This window comes from Phyllobates terribilis, unplaced genomic scaffold, assembly GCF_046119375.1.
Source record: "Phyllobates terribilis strain yellow unplaced genomic scaffold, ASM4611937v1 Scaffold_40__1_contigs__length_11209783, whole genome shotgun sequence".
Taxonomy (NCBI): domain Eukaryota; kingdom Metazoa; phylum Chordata; class Amphibia; order Anura; family Dendrobatidae; genus Phyllobates; species Phyllobates terribilis.
In genome coordinates this window covers 2,049,023-2,067,837 of record NW_027362800.1, presented here as the reverse complement: position 1 = coordinate 2,067,837, position 18,815 = coordinate 2,049,023, and the positions used below count along the sequence as shown (strand labels likewise).

The 18,815-nt window shown below is 45.3% G+C and overlaps 14 non-coding genes across 14 annotated transcripts; all 14 read left to right on the top strand.

Moving 5' to 3' along the window:
* The first annotated feature begins 506 nt into the window (after positions 1-506).
* LOC141190605 (U2 spliceosomal RNA) lies at positions 507-697 on the top strand. The gene has a single exon (XR_012264625.1). It is a non-coding gene; the product is annotated as a U2 spliceosomal RNA (small nuclear RNA).
* A 1,120-nt stretch (positions 698-1,817) lies between these two features.
* LOC141190593 (U2 spliceosomal RNA) lies at positions 1,818-2,008 on the top strand. The gene has a single exon (XR_012264614.1). It is a non-coding gene; the product is annotated as a U2 spliceosomal RNA (small nuclear RNA).
* A 1,120-nt stretch (positions 2,009-3,128) lies between these two features.
* Positions 3,129-3,319, top strand: LOC141190580 (U2 spliceosomal RNA). The gene has a single exon (XR_012264603.1). It is a non-coding gene; the product is annotated as a U2 spliceosomal RNA (small nuclear RNA).
* A 1,123-nt stretch (positions 3,320-4,442) lies between these two features.
* LOC141190568 (U2 spliceosomal RNA) lies at positions 4,443-4,633 on the top strand. The gene has a single exon (XR_012264592.1). It is a non-coding gene; the product is annotated as a U2 spliceosomal RNA (small nuclear RNA).
* A 1,121-nt stretch (positions 4,634-5,754) lies between these two features.
* Positions 5,755-5,945, top strand: LOC141190556 (U2 spliceosomal RNA). The gene has a single exon (XR_012264580.1). It is a non-coding gene; the product is annotated as a U2 spliceosomal RNA (small nuclear RNA).
* A 1,121-nt stretch (positions 5,946-7,066) lies between these two features.
* Positions 7,067-7,257, top strand: LOC141190545 (U2 spliceosomal RNA). Its single transcript, XR_012264569.1, has one exon. It is a non-coding gene; the product is annotated as a U2 spliceosomal RNA (small nuclear RNA).
* Positions 7,258-8,378: 1,121 nt separating this feature from the next.
* On the top strand, positions 8,379-8,569 carry LOC141190533 (U2 spliceosomal RNA). The gene has a single exon (XR_012264558.1). It is a non-coding gene; the product is annotated as a U2 spliceosomal RNA (small nuclear RNA).
* Positions 8,570-9,695: 1,126 nt separating this feature from the next.
* On the top strand, positions 9,696-9,886 carry LOC141184445 (U2 spliceosomal RNA). The gene has a single exon (XR_012259199.1). It is a non-coding gene; the product is annotated as a U2 spliceosomal RNA (small nuclear RNA).
* A 1,120-nt stretch (positions 9,887-11,006) lies between these two features.
* On the top strand, positions 11,007-11,197 carry LOC141190521 (U2 spliceosomal RNA). The gene has a single exon (XR_012264546.1). It is a non-coding gene; the product is annotated as a U2 spliceosomal RNA (small nuclear RNA).
* Positions 11,198-12,318: 1,121 nt separating this feature from the next.
* On the top strand, positions 12,319-12,509 carry LOC141190510 (U2 spliceosomal RNA). Its single transcript, XR_012264535.1, has one exon. It is a non-coding gene; the product is annotated as a U2 spliceosomal RNA (small nuclear RNA).
* A 1,120-nt stretch (positions 12,510-13,629) lies between these two features.
* On the top strand, positions 13,630-13,820 carry LOC141191285 (U2 spliceosomal RNA). The gene has a single exon (XR_012265283.1). It is a non-coding gene; the product is annotated as a U2 spliceosomal RNA (small nuclear RNA).
* A 1,121-nt stretch (positions 13,821-14,941) lies between these two features.
* LOC141185406 (U2 spliceosomal RNA) lies at positions 14,942-15,132 on the top strand. The gene has a single exon (XR_012260072.1). It is a non-coding gene; the product is annotated as a U2 spliceosomal RNA (small nuclear RNA).
* Positions 15,133-16,253: 1,121 nt separating this feature from the next.
* On the top strand, positions 16,254-16,444 carry LOC141190498 (U2 spliceosomal RNA). Its single transcript, XR_012264524.1, has one exon. It is a non-coding gene; the product is annotated as a U2 spliceosomal RNA (small nuclear RNA).
* A 1,118-nt stretch (positions 16,445-17,562) lies between these two features.
* Positions 17,563-17,753, top strand: LOC141190487 (U2 spliceosomal RNA). The gene has a single exon (XR_012264513.1). It is a non-coding gene; the product is annotated as a U2 spliceosomal RNA (small nuclear RNA).
* Positions 17,754-18,815: the final 1,062 nt, after the last annotated feature.

Here is an 18,815-nt window from a genome sequence, read left to right as displayed (position 1 = left end):
GGTCTCTGTGAGCTTCTCAGTGACATTCAGCCATCCAGGTATCCCGCCTGCAGTAGACGGAATGTGGCAATGGAACGCTGGCTGCGCGTGTCATAATAGGCTCTGAGCCTTTATATACCTGCGCACAGCAGCAGCCACCTTCAGTCTGCTGCTGGACAGCCAGCAGCAGCAGCAGCAGGAGAGGTAATTAATCAGCAACCCTCCTGCTAAGGGTAGACAGCTGCTCGTTCCACCCCCCCCCCCCCCGCCTTAATTGGTTCTCCTCCCTTCCAACGGTGTTGAGGCGGGTGGGAACAGCCGGGGGTTGAGGGTACTGTGCTAAAAGAGGTGGAGTTATGCAGATCTAAAACGCGTGGATTGCAGCAGCAGCAAGCCGAAAAGTGCAGGCATGTGAGGGATCTAGAGGTTGACAGCATGTCTTCTTAACGGGAGTCCAGGTGGCCATCTCCACAAATGGACTTTTCAGATTCCTTGGGTGGCACCGTAGTCGGAAACCAATTCTGGTTATCGCTTCTCGGCCTTTTGGCTAAGATCAAGTGTAGTATCTGTTCTTATCAGTTTAATATCTGATACGTCCCCTATCTGGGGACCATATATTAAATGGATTTTTAGAACAGGGAGATGGAAAAAGAGCTTGCTCTGTCCACTCCACGCATTGACCTGGTATTGCAGTATCTCCAGGACCGGTGCACCCCTTCTTTAATGCAGTTTCTAAAATCAGAAAGAATTGAATTCAATGCTTTTTGTTCATTTTGCTTGTTTGTCGGATTTTGGGATGGACTCTTTGGCTTTGCTTTTCTTCTCCTCATTGGATTTTTCATGTTAAAAGTTGCAGAAGCCAGATGACAAGCTCATTTTGGTCCAACTTCAGCAACTGTGCATTGCATTGCCATGTAATGTAATGTAATGCAATGCTATCTATCTAACTCTCCCTCTATACTTCCTTTTGGATAAACAGACATATTAGGCAAGCATTTTGGAGCTTTCACCTAAATAACTACAGGTGGTGAGATAAGCTGCACAATATAATTGACCTTTCAGTATATTGTTGCACACACACCATCTATTTAGCAAATGCCCTTGTTATCAACAGCAGCCTTTTAAACTCACCTGAGCTAACAGGTATGTGAGCTGGTTACTCTGCTGCGCTTAAAATTTCTTTTTTGGTTTGCTACAATGCCTTTTCTGAAACGTTGTCTCCCTCTGCTGGAACACTGACTTCTTTCATTTAATGCCTGCAGACTATAAAAGAGAAACCAACCCAAAAAGTTTGGTTGATTAGTCTGTGGCATTCTTTTAAACTGTTGCTTATGGCGGTCTCTGTGAGCTTCTCAGTGACATTCAGCCATCCAGGTATCCCGCCTGCAGTAGACGGAATGTGGCAATGGAACGCTGGCTGCGCGTGTCATAATAGGCTCTGAGCCTTTATATACCTGCGCACAGCAGCAGCCACCTTCAGTCTGCTGCTGGACAGCCAGCAGCAGCAGCAGCAGGAGAGGTAATTAATCAGCAACCCTCCTGCTAAGGGTAGACAGCTGCTCGTTCCACCCCCCCCCCGCCTTAATTGGTTCTCCTCCCTTCCAACGGTGTTGAGGCGGGTGGGAACAGCCGGGGGTTGAGGGTACTGTGCTAAAAGAGGTGGAGTTATGCAGATCTAAAACGCATGGATTGCAGCAGCAGCAAGCCGAAAAGTGCAGGCATGTGAGGGATCTAGAGGTTGACAGCATGTCTTCTTAACGGGAGTCCAGGTGGCCATCTCCACAAATGGACTTTTCAGAATCCTTGGGTGGCACCGTAGTCAGAAACCAATTCTGGTTATCGCTTCTCGGCCTTTTGGCTAAGATCAAGTGTAGTATCTGTTCTTATCAGTTTAATATCTGATACGTCCCCTATCTGGGGACCATATATTAAATGGATTTTTAGAACAGGGAGATGGAAAAAGAGCTTGCTCTGTCCACTCCACGCATTGACCTGGTATTGCAGTATCTCCAGGACCGGTGCACCCCTTCTTTAATGCAGTTTCTAAAATCAGAAAGAATTGAATTCAATGCTTTTTGTTCATTTTGCTTGTTTGTCGGATTTTGGGATGGACTCTTTGGCTTTGCTTTTCTTCTCCTCATTGGATTTTTCATGTTAAAAGTTGCAGAAGCCAGATGACAAGCTCATTTTGGTTCAACTGCAGCAACTGTGCATTGCATTGCCATGTAATGTAATGTAATGCAATGCTATCTATCTAGCTCTCCCTCTATACTTCCTTTTGGATAAACAGACATATTAGGCAAGCATTTTGGAGCTTTCACCTAAATAACTACAGGTGGTGAGATAAGCTGCACAATATAATTGACCTTTCAGTATATTGTTGCACACACACGATCTATTTAGCAAATGCCCTTGTTATCAACAGCAGCCTTTTAAACTCACCTGAGCTAACAGGTATGTGAGCTGGTTACTCTGCTGCGCTTAAAATTTCTTTTTTGGTTTGCTACAATGCCTTTTCTGAAACGTTGTCTCCCTCTGCTGGAACACTGACTTCTTTCATTTAATGCCTGCAGACTATAAAAGAGAAACCAACCCAAAAAGTTTGGTTGATTAGTCTGTGGCATTCTTTTAAACTGTTGCTTATGGCGGTCTCTGTGAGCTTCTCAGTGACATTCAGCCATCCAGGTATCCCGCCTGCAGTAGACGGAATGTGGCAATGGAACGCTGGCTGCGCGTGTCATAATTGGCTCTGAGCCTTTATATACCTGCGCACAGCAGCAGCCACCTTCAGTCTGCTGCTGGACAGCCAGCAGCAGCAGCAGCAGGAGAGGTAATTAATCAGCAACCCTCCTGCTAAGGGTAGACAGCTGCTCGTTCCACCCCCCCCCCGCCTTAATTGGTTCTCCTCCCTTCCAACGGTGTTGAGGCGGGTGGGAACAGCCGGGGGTTGAGGGTACTGTGCTAAAAGAGGTGGAGTTATGCAGATCTAAAATGCGTGGATTGCAGCAGCAGCAAGCCGAAAAGTGCAGGCATGTGAGGGATCTAGAGGTTGACAGCATGTCTTCTTAACGGGAGTCCAGGTGGCCATCTCCACAAATGGACTTTTCAGAATCCTTGGGTGGCACCGTAGTCGGAAACCAATTCTGGTTATCGCTTCTCGGCCTTTTGGCTAAGATCAAGTGTAGTATCTGTTCTTATCAGTTTAATATCTGATACGTCCCCTATCTGGGGACCATATATTAAATGGATTTTTAGAACAGGGAGATGGAAAAAGAGCTTGCTCTGTCCACTCCACGCATTGACCTGGTATTGCAGTATCTCCAGGACCGGTGCACCCCTTCTTTAATGCAGTTTCTAAAATCAGAAAGAATTGAATTCAATGCTTTTTGTTCATTTTGCTTGTTTGTCGGATTTTGGGATGGACTCTTTGGCTTTGCTTTTCTTCTCCTCATTGGATTTTTCATGTTAAAAGTTGCAGAAGCCAGATGACAAGCTCATTTTGGTTCAACTTCAGCAACTGTGCATTGCATTGCCATGTAATGTAATGTAATGCAATGCTATCTATCTAGCTCTCCCTCTATACTTCCTTTTGGATAAACAGACATATTAGGCAAGCATTTTGGAGCTTTCACCTAAATAACTACAGGTGGTGAGATAAGCTGCACAATATAATTGACCTTTCAGTATATTGTTGCACACACACCATCTATTTAGCAAATGCCCTTCTTATCAACAGCAGCCTTTTAAACTCACCTGAGCTAACAGGTATGTGAGCTGGTTACTCTGCTGCGCTTAAAATTTCTTTTTTGGTTTGCTACAATGCCTTTTCTGAAACGTTGTCTCCCTCTGCTGGAACACTGACTTCTTTCATTTAATGCCTGCAGACTATAAAAGAGAAACCAACCCAAAAAGTTTGGTTGATTAGTCTGTGGCATTCTTTTAAACTGTTGCTTATGGCGGTCTCTGTGAGCTTCTCAGTGACATTCAGCCATCCAGGTATCCCGCCTGCAGTAGACGGAATGTGGCAATGGAACGCTGGCTGCGCGTGTCATAATAGGCTCTGAGCCTTTATATACCTGCGCACAGCAGCAGCCACCTTCAGTCTGCTGCTGGACAGCCAGCAGCAGCAGCAGCAGGAGAGGTAATTAATCAGCAACCCTCCTGCTAAGGGTAGACAGCTGCTCGTTCCACCCCCCCCCCCCCGCCTTAATTGGTTCTCCTCCCTTCCAACGGTGTTGAGGCGGGTGGGAACAGCCGGGGGTTGAGGGTACTGTGCTAAAAGAGGTGGAGTTATGCAGATCTAAAACGCGTGGATTGCAGCAGCAGCAAGCCGAAAAGTGCAGGCATGTGAGGGATCTAGAGGTTGACAGCATGTCTTCTTAACGGGAGTCCAGGTGGCCATCTCCACAAATGGACTTTTCAGAATCCTTGGGTGGCACCGTAGTCGGAAACCAATTCTGGTTATCGCTTCTCGGCCTTTTGGCTAAGATCAAGTGTAGTATCTGTTCTTATCAGTTTAATATCTGATACGTCCCCTATCTGGGGACCATATATTAAATGGATTTTTAGAACAGGGAGATGGAAAAAGAGCTTGCTCTGTCCACTCCACGCATTGACCTGGTATTGCAGTATCTCCAGGACCGGTGCACCCCTTCTTTAATGCAGTTTCTAAAATCAGAAAGAATTGAATTCAATGCTTTTTGTTCATTTTGCTTGTTTGTCGGATTTTGGGATGGACTCTTTGGCTTTGCTTTTCTTCTCCTCATTGGATTTTTCATGTTAAAAGTTGCAGAAGCCAGATGACAAGCTCATTTTGGTTCAACTTCAGCAACTGTGCATTGCATTGCCATGTAATGTAATGTAATGCAATGCTATCTATCTAGCTCTCCCTCTATACTTCCTTTTGGATAAACAGACATATTAGGCAAGCATTTTGGAGCTTTCACCTAAATAACTACAGGTGGTGAGATAAGCTGCACAATATAATTGACCTTTCAGTATATTGTTGCACACACACCATCTATTTAGCAAATGCCCTTGTTATCAACAGCAGCCTTTTAAACTCACCTGAGCTAACAGGTATGTGAGCTGGTTACTCTGCTGCGCTTAAAATTTCTTTTTTGGTTTGCTACAATGCCTTTTCTGAAACGTTGTCTCCCTCTGCTGGAACACTGACTTCTTTCATTTAATGCCTGCAGACTATAAAAGAGAAACCAACCCAAAAAGTTTGGTTGATTAGTCTGTGGCATTCTTTTAAACTGTTGCTTATGGCGGTCTCTGTGAGCTTCTCAGTGACATTCAGCCATCCAGGTATCCCGCCTGCAGTAGACGGAATGTGGCAATGGAACGCTGGCTGCGCGTGTCATAATAGGCTCTGAGCCTTTATATACCTGCGCACAGCAGCAGCCACCTTCAGTCTGCTGCTGGACAGCCAGCAGCAGCAGCAGCAGGAGAGGTAATTAATCAGCAACCCTCCTGCTAAGGGTAGACAGCTGCTCGTTCCACCCCCCCCCCCGCCTTAATTGGTTCTCCTCCCTTCCAACGGTGTTGAGGCGGGTGGGAACAGCCGGGGGTTGAGGGTACTGTGCTAAAAGAGGTGGAGTTATGCAGATCTAAAACGCGTGGATTGCAGCAGCAGCAAGCCGAAAAGTGCAGGCATGTGAGGGATCTAGAGGTTGACAGCATGTCTTCTTAACGGGAGTCCAGGTGGCCATCTCCACAAATGGACTTTTCAGAATCCTTGGGTGGCACCGTAGTCGGAAACCAATTCTGGTTATCGCTTCTCGGCCTTTTGGCTAAGATCAAGTGTAGTATCTGTTCTTATCAGTTTAATATCTGATACGTCCCCTATCTGGGGACCATATATTAAATGGATTTTTAGAACAGGGAGATGGAAAAAGAGCTTGCTCTGTCCACTCCACGCATTGACCTGGTATTGCAGTATCTCCAGGACCGGTGCACCCCTTCTTTAATGCAGTTTCTAATATCAGAAAGAATTGAATTCAATGCTTTTTGTTCATTTTGCTTGTTTGTCGGATTTTGGGATGGACTCTTTGGCTTTGCTTTTCTTCTCCTCATTGGATTTTTCATGTTAAAAGTTGCAGAAGCCAGATGACAAGCTCATTTTGGTTCAACTTCAGCAACTGTGCATTGCATTGCCATGTAATGTAATGTAATGCAATGCTATCTATCTAGCTCTCCCTCTATACTTCCTTTTGGATAAACAGACATATTAGGCAAGCATTTTGGAGCTTTCACCTAAATAACTACAGGTGGTGAGATAAGCTGCACAATATAATTGACCTTTCAGTATATTGTTGCACACACACCATCTATTTAGCAAATGCCCTTGTTATCAACAGCAGCCTTTTAAACTCACCTGAGCTAACAGGTATGTGAGCTGGTTACTCTGCTGCGCTTAAAATTTCTTTTTTGGTTTGCTACAATGCCTTTTCTGAAACGTTGTCTCCCTCTGCTGGAACACTGACTTCTTTCATTTAATGCCTGCAGACTATAAAAGAGAAACCAACCCAAAAAGTTTGGTTGATTAGTCTGTGGCATTCTTTTAAACTGTTGCTTATGGCGGTCTCTGTGAGCTTCTCAGTGACATTCAGCCATCCAGGTATCCCGCCTGCAGTAGACGGAATGTGGCAATGGAACGCTGGCTGCGCGTGTCATAATAGGCTCTGAGCCTTTATATACCTGCGCACAGCAGCAGCCACCTTCAGTCTGCTGCTGGACAGCCAGCAGCAGCAGCAGCAGGAGAGGTAATTAATCAGCAACCCTCCTGCTAAGGGTAGACAGCTGCTCGTTCCACCCCCCCCCCCGCCTTAATTGGTTCTCCTCCCTTCCAACGGTGTTGAGGCGGGTGGGAACAGCCGGGGGTTGAGGGTACTGTGCTAAAAGAGGTGGAGTTATGCAGATCTAAAATGCGTGGATTGCAGCAGCAGCAAGCCGAAAAGTGCAGGCATGTGAGGGATCTAGAGGTTGACAGCATGTCTTCTTAACGGGAGTCCAGGTGGCCATCTCCACAAATGGACTTTTCAGAATCCTTGGGTGGCACCGTAGTCGGAAACCAATTCTGGTTATCGCTTCTCGGCCTTTTGGCTAAGATCAAGTGTAGTATCTGTTCTTATCAGTTTAATATCTGATACGTCCCCTATCTGGGGACCATATATTAAATGGATTTTTAGAACAGGGAGATGGAAAAAGAGCTTGCTCTGTCCACTCCACGCATTGACCTGGTATTGCAGTATCTCCAGGACCGGTGCACCCCTTCTTTAATGCAGTTTCTAAAATCAGAAAGAATTGAATTCAATGCTTTTTGTTCATTTTGCTTGTTTGTCGGATTTTGGGATGGACTCTTTTTCTTTGCTTTTCTTCTCCTCATTGGATTTTTCATGTTAAAAGTTGCAGAAGCCAGATGACAAGCTCATTTTGGTTCAACTTCAGCAACTGTGCATTGCATTGCCATGTAATGTAATGTAATGCAATGCTATCTATCTAGCTCTCCCTCTATACTTCCTTTTGGATAAACAGACATATTAGGCAAGCATTTTGGAGCTTTCACCTAAATAACTACAGGTGGTGAGATAAGCTGCACAATATAATTGACCTTTCAGTATATTGTTGCACACACACCATCTATTTAGCAAATGCCCTTGTTATCAACAGCAGCCTTTTAAACTCACCTGAGCTAACAGGTATGTGAGCTGGTTACTCTGCTGCGCTTAAAATTTCTTTTTTGGTTTGCTACAATGCCTTTTCTGAAACGTTGTCTCCCTCTGCTGGAACACTGACTTCTTTCATTTAATGCCTGCAGACTATAAAAGAGAAACCAACCCAAAAAGTTTGGTTGATTAGTCTGTGGCATTCTTTTAAACTGTTGCTTATGGCGGTCTCTGTGAGCTTCTCAGTGACATTCAGCCATCCAGGTATCCCGCCTGCAGTAGACGGAATGTGGCAATGGAACGCTGGCTGCGCGTGTCATAATAGGCTCTGAGCCTTTATATACCTGCGCACAGCAGCAGCCACCTTCAGTCTGCTGCTGGACAGCCAGCAGCAGCAGCAGCAGGAGAGGTAATTAATCAGCAACCCTCCTGCTAAGGGTAGACAGCTGCTCGTTCCACCCCCCCCCCCGCCTTAATTGGTTCTCCTCCCTTCCAACGGTGTTGAGGCGGGTGGGAACAGCCGGGGGTTGAGGGTACTGTGCTAAAAGAGGTGGAGTTATGCAGATCTAAAACGCGTGGATTGCAGCAGCAGCAAGCCGAAAAGTGCAGGCATGTGAGGGATCTAGAGGTTGACAGCATGTCTTCTTAACGGGAGTCCAGGTGGCCATCTCCACAAATGGACTTTTCAGAATCCTTGGGTGGCACCGTAGTCGGAAACCAATTCTGGTTATCGCTTCTCGGCCTTTTGGCTAAGATCAAGTGTAGTATCTGTTCTTATCAGTTTAATATCTGATACGTCCCCTATCTGGGGACCATATATTAAATGGATTTTTAGAACAGGGAGATGGAAAAAGAGCTTGCTCTGTCCACTCCACGCATTGACCTGGTATTGCAGTATCTCCAGGACCGGTGCACCCCTTCTTTAATGCAGTTTCTAAAATCAGAAAGAATTGAATTCAATGCTTTTTGTTCATTTTGCTTGTTTGTCGGATTTTGGGATGGACTCTTTGGCTTTGCTTTTCTTCTCCTCATTGGATTTTTCATGTTAAAAGTTGCAGAAGCCAGATGACAAGCTCATTTTGGTTCAACTTCAGCAACTGTGCATTGCATTGCCATGTAATGTAATGTAATGCAATGCTATCTATCTAGCTCTCCCTCTATACTTCTTTTTGGATAAACAGACATATTAGGCAAGCATTTTGGAGCTTTCACCTAAATAACTACAGGTGGTGAGATAAGCTGCACAATATAATTGACCTTTCAGTATATTGTTGCACACACACCATCTATTTAGCAAATGCCCTTGTTATCAACAGCAGCCTTTTAAACTCACCTGAGCTAACAGGTATGTGAGCTGGTTACTCTGCTGCGCTTAAAATTTCTTTTTTGGTTTGCTACAATGCCTTTTCTGAAACGTTGTCTCCCTCTGCTGGAACACTGACTTCTTTCATTTAATGCCTGCAGACTATAAAAGAGAAACCAACCCAAAAAGTTTGGTTGATTAGTCTGTGGCATTCTTTTAAACTGTTGCTTATGGCGGTCTCTGTGAGCTTCTCAGTGACATTCAGCCATCCAGGTATCCCGCCTGCAGTAGACGGAATGTGGCAATGGAACGCTGGCTGCGCGTGTCATAATAGGCTCTGAGCCTTTATATACCTGCGCACAGCAGCAGCCACCTTCAGTCTGCTGCTGGACAGCCAGCAGCAGCAGCAGCAGGAGAGGTAATTAATCAGCAACCCTCCTGCTAAGGGTAGACAGCTGCTCGTTCCACCCCCCCCCCCCCCCCGCCTTAATTGGTTCTCCTCCCTTCCAACGGTGTTGAGGCGGGTGGGAACAGTTGGGGGTTGAGGGTACTGTGCTAAAAGAGGTGGAGTTATGCAGATCTAAAACGCGTGGATTGCAGCAGCAGCAAGCCGAAAAGTGCAGGCATGTGAGGGATCTAGAGGTTGACAGCATGTCTTCTTAACGGGAGTCCAGGTGGCCATCTCCACAAATGGACTTTTCAGAATCCTTGGGTGGCACCGTAGTCGGAAACCAATTCTGGTTATCGCTTCTCGGCCTTTTGGCTAAGATCAAGTGTAGTATCTGTTCTTATCAGTTTAATATCTGATACGTCCCCTATCTGGGGATCATATATTAAATGGATTTTTAGAACAGGGAGATGGAAAAAGAGCTTGCTCTGTCCACTCCACGCATTGACCTGGTATTGCAGTATCTCCAGGACCGGTGCACCCCTTCTTTAATGCAGTTTCTAAAATCAGAAAGAATTGAATTCAATGCTTTTTGTTCATTTTGCTTGTTTGTCGGATTTTGGGATGGACTCTTTGGCTTTGCTTTTCTTCTCCTCATTGGATTTTTCATGTTAAAAGTTGCAGAAGCCAGATGACAAGCTCATTTTGGTTCAACTTCAGCAACTGTGCATTGCATTGCCATGTAATGTAATGTAATGCAATGCTATCTATCTAGCTCTCCCTCTATACTTCCTTTTGGATAAACAGACATATTAGGCAAGCATTTTGGAGCTTTCACCTAAATAACTACAGGTGGTGAGATAAGCTGCACAATATAATTGACCTTTCAGTATATTGTTGCACACACACCATCTATTTAGCAAATGCCCTTGTTATCAACAGCAGCCTTTTAAACTCACCTGAGCTAACAGGTATGTGAGCTGGTTACTCTGCTGCGCTTAAAATTTCTTTTTTGGTTTGCTACAATGCCTTTTCTGAAACGTTGTCTCCCTCTGCTGGAACACTGACTTCTTTCATTTAATGCCTGCAGACTATAAAAGAGAAACCAACCCAAAAAGTTTGGTTGATTAGTCTGTGGCATTCTTTTAAACTGTTGCTTATGGCGGTCTCTGTGAGCTTCTCAGTGACATTCAGCCATCCAGGTATCCCGCCTGCAGTAGACGGAATGTGGCAATGGAACGCTGGCTGCGCGTGTCATAATAGGCTCTGAGCCTTTATATACCTGCGCACAGCAGCAGCCACCTTCAGTCTGCTGCTGGACAGCCAGCAGCAGCAGCAGCAGGAGAGGTAATTAATTAGCAACCCTCCTGCTAAGGGTAGACAGCTGCTCGTTCCACCCCCCCCCCGCCTTAATTGGTTCTCCTCCCTTCCAACGGTGTTGAGGCGGGTGGGAACAGCCGGGGGTTGAGGGTACTGTGCTAAAAGAGGTGGAGTTATGCAGATCTAAAACGCGTGGATTGCAGCAGCAGCAAGCCGAAAAGTGCAGGCATGTGAGGGATCTAGAGGTTGACAGCATGTCTTCTTAACGGGAGTCAAGGTGGCCATCTCCACAAATGGACTTTTCAGAATCCTTGGGTGGCACCGTAGTCGGAAACCAATTCTGGTTATCGCTTCTCGGCCTTTTGGCTAAGATCAAGTGTAGTATCTGTTCTTATCAGTTTAATATCTGATACGTCCCCTATCTGGGGACCATATATTAAATGGATTTTTAGAACAGGGAGATGGAAAAAGAGCTTGCTCTGTCCACTCCACGCATTGACCTGGTATTGCAGTATCTCCAGGACCGGTGCACCCCTTCTTTAATGCAGTTTCTAAAATCAGAAAGAATTGAATTCAATGCTTTTTGTTCATTTTGCTTGTTTGTCGGATTTTGGGATGGACTCTTTGGCTTTGCTTTTCTTCTCCTCATTGGATTTTTCATGTTAAAAGTTGCAGAAGCCAGATGACAAGCTCATTTTGGTTCAACTTCAGCAACTGTGCATTGCATTGCCATGTAATGTAATGTAATGCAATGCTATCTATCTAGCTCTCCCTCTATACTTCCTTTTGGATAAACAGACATATTAGGCAAGCATTTTGGAGCTTTCACCTAAATAACTACAGGTGGTGAGATAAGCTGCACAATATAATTGACCTTTCAGTATACTGTTGCACACACACCATCTATTTAGCAAATGCCCTTGTTATCAACAGCAGCCTTTTAAACTCACCTGAGCTAACAGGTATGTGAGCTCGTTACTCTGCTGCGCTTAAAATTTCTTTTTTGGTTTGCTACAATGCCTTTTCTGAAACGTTGTCTCCCTCTGCTGGAACACTGACTTCTTTCATTTAATGCCTGCAGACTATAAAAGAGAAACCAACCCAAAAAGTTTGGTTGATTAGTCTGTGGCATTCTTTTAAACTGTTGCTTATGGCGGTCTCTGTGAGCTTCTCAGTGACATTCAGCCATCCAGTTATCCCGCCTGCAGTAGACGGAATGTGGCAATGGAACGCTGGCTGCGCGTGTCATAATAGGCTCTGAGCCTTTATATACCTGCGCACAGCAGCAGCCACCTTCAGTCTGCTGCTGGACAGCCAGCAGCAGCAGCAGCAGGAGAGGTAATTAATCAGCAACCCTCCTGCTAAGGGTAGACAGCTGCTCGTTCCACCCCCCCCCCCGCCTTAATTGGTTCTCCTCCCTTCCAACGGTGTTGAGGCGGGTGGGAACAGCCGGGGGTTGAGGGTACTGTGCTAAAAGAGGTGGAGTTATGCAGATCTAAAACGCGTGGATTGCAGCAGCAGCAAGCCGAAAAGTGCAGGCATGTGAGGGATCTAGAGGTTGACAGCATGTCTTCTTAACGGGAGTCCAGGTGGCCATCTCCACAAATGGACTTTTCAGAATCCTTGGGTGGCACCGTAGTCGGAAACCAATTCTGGTTATCGCTTCTCGGCCTTTTGGCTAAGATCAAGTGTAGTATCTGTTCTTATCAGTTTAATATCTGATACGTCCCCTATCTGGGGACCATATATTAAATGGATTTTTAGAACAGGGAGATGGAAAAAGAGCTTGCTCTGTCCACTCCACGCATTGACCTGGTATTGCAGTATCTCCAGGACCGGTGCACCCCTTCTTTAATGCAGTTTCTAAAATCAGAAAGAATTGAATTCAATGCTTTTTGTTCATTTTGCTTGTTTGTCGGATTTTGGGATGGACTCTTTGGCTTTGCTTTTCTTCTCCTCATTGGATTTTTCATGTTAAAAGTTGCAGAAGCCAGATGACAAGCTCATTTTGGTTCAACTTCAGCAACTGTGCATTGCATTGCCATGTAATGTAATGTAATGCAATGCTATCTATCTAGCTCTCCCTCTATACTTCCTTTTGGATAAACAGACATATTAGGCAAGCATTTTGGAGCTTTCACCTAAATAACTACAGGTGGTGAGATAAGCTGCACAATATAATTGACCTTTCAGTATATTGTTGCACACACACCATCTATTTAGCAAATGCCCTTGTTATCAACAGCAGCCTTTTAAACTCACCTGAGCTAACAGGTATGTGAGCTGGTTACTCTGCTGCGCTTAAAATTTCTTTTTTGGTTTGCTACAATGCCTTTTCTGAAACGTTGTCTCCCTCTGCTGGAACACTGACTTCTTTCATTTAATGCCTGCAGACTATAAAAGAGAAACCAACCCAAAAAGTTTGGTTGATTAGTCTGTGGCATTCTTTTAAACTGTTGCTTATGGCGGTCTCTGTGAGCTTCTCAGTGACATTCAGCCATCCAGGTATCCCGCCTGCAGTAGACGGAATGTGGCAATGGAACGCTGGCTGCGCGTGTCATAATAGGCTCTGAGCCTTTATATACCTGCGCACAGCAGCAGCCACCTTCAGTCTGCTGCTGGACAGCCAGCAGCAGCAGCAGCAGGAGAGGTAATTAATCAGCAACCCTCCTGCTAAGGGTAGACAGCTGCTCGTTCAACCCCCCCCCCGCCTTAATTGGTTCTCCTCCCTTCCAACGGTGTTGAGGCGGGTGGGAACAGCCGGGGGTTGAGGGTACTGTGCTAAAAGAGGTGGAGTTATGCAGATCTAAAACGCGTGGATTGCAGCAGCAGCAAGCCGAAAAGTGCAGGCATGTGAGGAATCTAGAGGTTAACAGCATGTCTTCTTAACGGGAGTCCAGGTGGCCATCTCCACAAATGGACTTTTCAGAATCCTTGGGTGGCACCGTAGTCGGAAACCAATTCTGGTTATCGCTTCTCGGCCTTTTGGCTAAGATCAAGTGTAGTATCTGTTCTTATCAGTTTAATATCTGATACGTCCCCTATATGGGGACCATATATTAAATGGATTTTTAGAACAGGGAGATGGAAAAAGAGCTTGCTCTGTCCACTCCACGCATTGACCTGGTATTGCAGTATCTCCAGGACCGGTGCACCCCTTCTTTAATGCAGTTTCTAAAATCAGAAAGAATTGAATTCAATGCTTTTTGTTCATTTTGCTTGTTTGTCGGATTTTGGGATGGACTCTTTGGCTTTGTTTTTCTTCTCCTCATTGGATTTTTCATGTTAAAAGTTGCAGAAGCCAGATGACAAGCTCATTTTGGTTCAACTTCAGCAACTGTGCATTGCATTGCCATGTAATGTAATGTAATGCAATGCTATCTATCTAGCTCTCCCTCTATACTTCCTTTTGGATAAACAGACATATTAGGCAAGCATTTTGGAGCTTTCACCTAAATAACTACAGGTGGTGAGATAAGCTGCACAATATAATTGACCTTTCAGTATATTGTTGCACACACACCATCTATTTAGCAAATGCCCTTGTTATCAACAGCAGCCTTTTAAACTCACCTGAGCTAACAGGTATGTGAGCTGGTTACTCTGCTGCGCTTAAAATTTCTTTTTTGGTTTGCTACAATGCCTTTTCTGAAACGTTGTCTCCCTCTGCTGGAACACTGACTTCTTTCATTTAATGCCTGCAGACTATAAAAGAGAAACCAACCCAAAAAGTTTGGTTGATTAGTCTGTGGCATTCTTTTAAACTGTTGCTTATGGCGGTCTCTGTGAGCTTCTCAGTGACATTCAGCCATCCAGGTATCCCGCCTGCAGTAGACGGAATGTGGCAATGGAACGCTGGCTGCGCGTGTCATAATAGGCTCTGAGCCTTTATATACCTGCGCACAGCAGCAGCCACCTTCAGTCTGCTGCTGGACAGCCAGCAGCAGCAGCAGCAGGAGAGGTAATTAATCAGCAACCCTCCTGCTAAGGGTAGACAGCTGCTCGTTCCACCCCCCCCCCCGCCTTAATTGGTTCTCCTCCCTTCCAACGGTGTTGAGGCGGGTGGGAACAGCCGGGGGTTGAGGGTACTGTGCTAAAAGAGGTGGAGTTATGCAGATCTAAAACGCGTGGATTGCAGCAGCAGCAAGCCGAAAAGTGCAGGCATGTGAGGGATCTAGAGGTTGACAGCATGTCTTCTTAACGGGAGTCCAGGTGGCTATCTCCACAAATGGACTTTTCAGAATCCTTGGGTGGCACCGTAGTCGGAAACCAATTCTGGTTATCGCTTCTCGGCCTTTTGACTAAGATCAAGTGTAGTATCTGTTCTTATCAGTTTAATATCTGATACGTCCCCTATCTGGGGACCATATATTAAATGGATTTTTAGAACAGGGAGATGGAAAAAGAGCTTGCTCTGTCCACTCCACGCATTGACCTGGTATTGCAGTATCTCCAGGACCGGTGCACCCCTTCTTTAATGCAGTTTCTAAAATCAGAAAGAATTGAATTCAATGCTTTTTGTTCATTTTGCTTGTTTGTCGGATTTTGGGATGGACTCTTTGGCTTTGCTTTTCTTCTCCTCATTGGATTTTTCATGTTAAAAGTTGCAGAAGCCAGATGACAAGCTCATTTTGGTTCAACTTCAGCAACTCTGCATTGCATTGCCATGTAATGTAATGTAATGCAATGCTATCTATCTAGCTCTCCCTCTATACTTCCTTTTGGATAAACAGACATATTAGGCAAGCATTTTGGAGCTTTCACCTAAATAACTACAGGTGGTGAGATAAGCTGCACAATATAATTGACCTTTCAGTATATTGTTGCACACACACCATCTATTTAGCAAATGCCCTTGTTATCAACAGCAGCCTTTTAAACTCACCTGAGCTAACAGGTATGTGAGCTGGTTACTCTGCTGCGCTTAAAATTTCTTTTTTGGTTTGCTACAATGCCTTTTCTGAAACGTTGTCTCCCTCTGCTGGAACACTGACTTCTTTCATTTAATGCCTGCAGACTATAAAAGAGAAACCAACCCAAAAAGTTTGGTTGATTAGTCTGTGGCATTCTTTTAAACTGTTGCTTATGGCGGTCTCTGTGAGCTTCTCAGTGACATTCAGCCATCCAGGTATCCCGCCTGCAGTAGACGGAATGTGGCAATGGAACGCTGGCTGCGCGTGTCATAATAGGCTCTGAGCCTTTATATACCTGCGCACAGCAGCAGCCACCTTCAGTCTGCTGCTGGACAGCCAGCAGCAGCAGCAGCAGGAGAGGTAATTAATCAGCAACCCTCCTGCTAAGGGTAGACAGCTGCTCGTTCCACCCCCCCCCCCGCCTTAATTGGTTCTCCTCCCTTCCAACGGTGTTGAGGCGGGTGGGAACAGCCGGGGGTTGAGGGTACTGTGCTAAAAGAGGTGGAGTTATGCAGATCTAAAACGCGTGGATTGCAGCAGCAGCAAGCCGAAAAGTGCAGGCATGTGAGGGATCTAGAGGTTGACAGCATGTCTTCTTAACGGGAGTCCAGGTGGCCATCTCCACAAATGGACTTTTCAGAATCCTTGGGTGGCACCGTAGTCGGAAACCAATTCTGGTTATCGCTTCTCGGCCTTTTGGCTAAGATCAAGTGTAGTATCTGTTCTTATCAGTTTAATATCTGATACGTCCCCTATCTGGGGACCATATATTAAATGGATTTTTAGAACAGGGAGATGGAAAAAGAGCTTGCTCTGTCCACTCCACGCATTGACCTGGTATTGCAGTATCTCCAGGACCGGTGCACCCCTTCTTTAATGCAGTTTCTAAAATCAGAAAGAATTGAATTCAATGCTTTTTGTTCATTTTGCTTGTTTGTCGGATTTTGGAATGGACTCTTTGGCTTTGCTTTTCTTCTCCTCATTGGATTTTTCATGTTAAAAGTTGCAGAAGCCAGATGACAAGCTCATTTTGGTTCAACTTCAGCAACTGTGCATTGCATTGCCATGTAATGTAATGTAATGCAATGCTATCTATCTAGCTCTCCCTCTATACTTCCTTTTGGATAAACAGACATATTAGGCAAGCATTTTGGAGCTTTCACCTAAATAACTACAGGTGGTGAGATAAGCTGCACAATATAATTGACCTTTCAGTATATTGTTGCACACACACCATCTATTTAGCAAATGCCCTTGTTATCAACAGCAGCCTTTTAAACTCACCTGAGCTAACAGGTATGTGAGCTGGTTACTCTGCTGCGCTTAAAATTTCTTTTTTGGTTTGCTACAATGCCTTTTCTGAAACGTTGTCTCCCTCTGCTGGAACACTGACTTCTTTCATTTAATGCCTGCAGACTATAAAAGAGAAACCAACCCAAAAAGTTTGGTTGATTAGTCTGTGGCATTCTTTTAAACTGTTGCTTATGGCGGTCTCTGTGAGCTTCTCAGTGACATTCAGCCATCCAGGTATCCCGCCTGCAGTAGACGGAATGTGGCAATGGAACGCTGGCTGCGCGTGTCATAATAGGCTCTGAGCCTTTATATACCTGCGCACAGCAGCAGCCACCTTCAGTCTGCTGCTGGACAGCCAGCAGCAGCAGCAGCAGGAGAGGTAATTAATCAGCAACCCTCCTGCTAAGGGTAGACAGCTGCTCGTTCCACCCCCCCCGCCTTAATTGGTTCTCCTCCCTTCCAACGGTGTTGAGGCGGGTGGGAACAGCCGGGGGTTGAGGGTACTGTGCTAAAAGAGGTGGAGTTATGCAGATCTAAAACGCGTGGATTGCAGCAGCAGCAAGCCGAAAAGTGCAGGCATGTGAGGGATCTAGAGGTTGACAGCATGTCTTCTTAACGGGAGTCCAGGTGGCCATCTCCACAAATGGACTTTTCAGAATCCTTGGGTGGCACCGTAGTCGGAAACCAATTCTGGTTATCGCTTCTCGGCCTTTTGGCTAAGATCAAGTGTAGTATCTGTTCTTATCAGTTTAATATCTGATACGTCCCCTATCTGGGGACCATATATTAAATGGATTTTTAGAACAGGGAGATGGAAAAAGAGCTTGCTCTGTCCACTCCACGCATTGACCTGGTATTGCAGTATCTCCAGGACCGGTGCACCCCTTCTTTAATGCAGTTTCTAAAATCAGAAAGAATTGAATTCAATGCTTTTTGTTCATTTTGCTTGTTTGTCGGATTTTGGGATGGACTCTTTGGCTTTGCTTTTCTTCTCCTCATTGGATTTTTCATGTTAAAAGTTGCAGAAGCCAGATGACAAGCTCATTTTGGTTCAACTTCAGCAACTGTGCATTGCATTGCCATGTAATGTAATGTAATGCAATGCTATCTATCTAGCTCTCCCTCTATACTTCCTTTTGGATAAACAGACATATTAGGCAAGCATTTTGGAGCTTTCACCTAAATAACTACAGGTGGTGAGATAAGCTGCACAATATAATTGACCTTTCAGTATATTGTTGCACACACACCATCTATTTAGCAAATGCCCTTGTTATCAACAGCAGCCTTTTAAACTCACCTGAGCTAACAGGTATGTGAGCTGGTTACTCTGCTGCGCTTAAAATTTCTTTTTTGGTTTGCTACAATGCCTTTTCTGAAACGTTGTCTCCCTCTGCTGGAACACTGACTTCTTTCATTTAATGCCTGCAGACTATAAAAGAGAAACCAACCCAAAAAGTTTGGTTGATTAGTCTGTGGCATTCTTTTAAACTGTTGCTTATGGCGGTCTCTGTGAGCTTCTCAGTGACATTCAGCCATCCAGGTATCCCGCCTGCAGTAGACGGAATGTGACAATGGAACGCTGGCTGCGCGTGTCATAATAGGCTCTGAGCCTTTATATACCTGCGCACAGCAGCAGCCACCTTCAGTCTGCTGCTGGACAGCCAGCAGCAGCAGCAGCAGGAGAGGTAATTAATCAGCAACCCTCCTGCTAAGGGTAGACAGCTGCTCGTTCCACCCCCCCCCCGCCTTAATTGGTTCTCCTCCCTTCCAACGGTGTTGAGGCGGGTGGGAACAGCCGGGGGTTGAGGGTACTGTGCTAAAAGAGGTGGAGTTATGCAGATCTAAAACGCGTGGATTGCAGCAGCAGCAAGCCGAAAAGTGCAGGCATGTGAGGGATCTAGAGGTTGACAGCATGTCTTCTTAACGGGAGTCCAGGTGGCTATCTC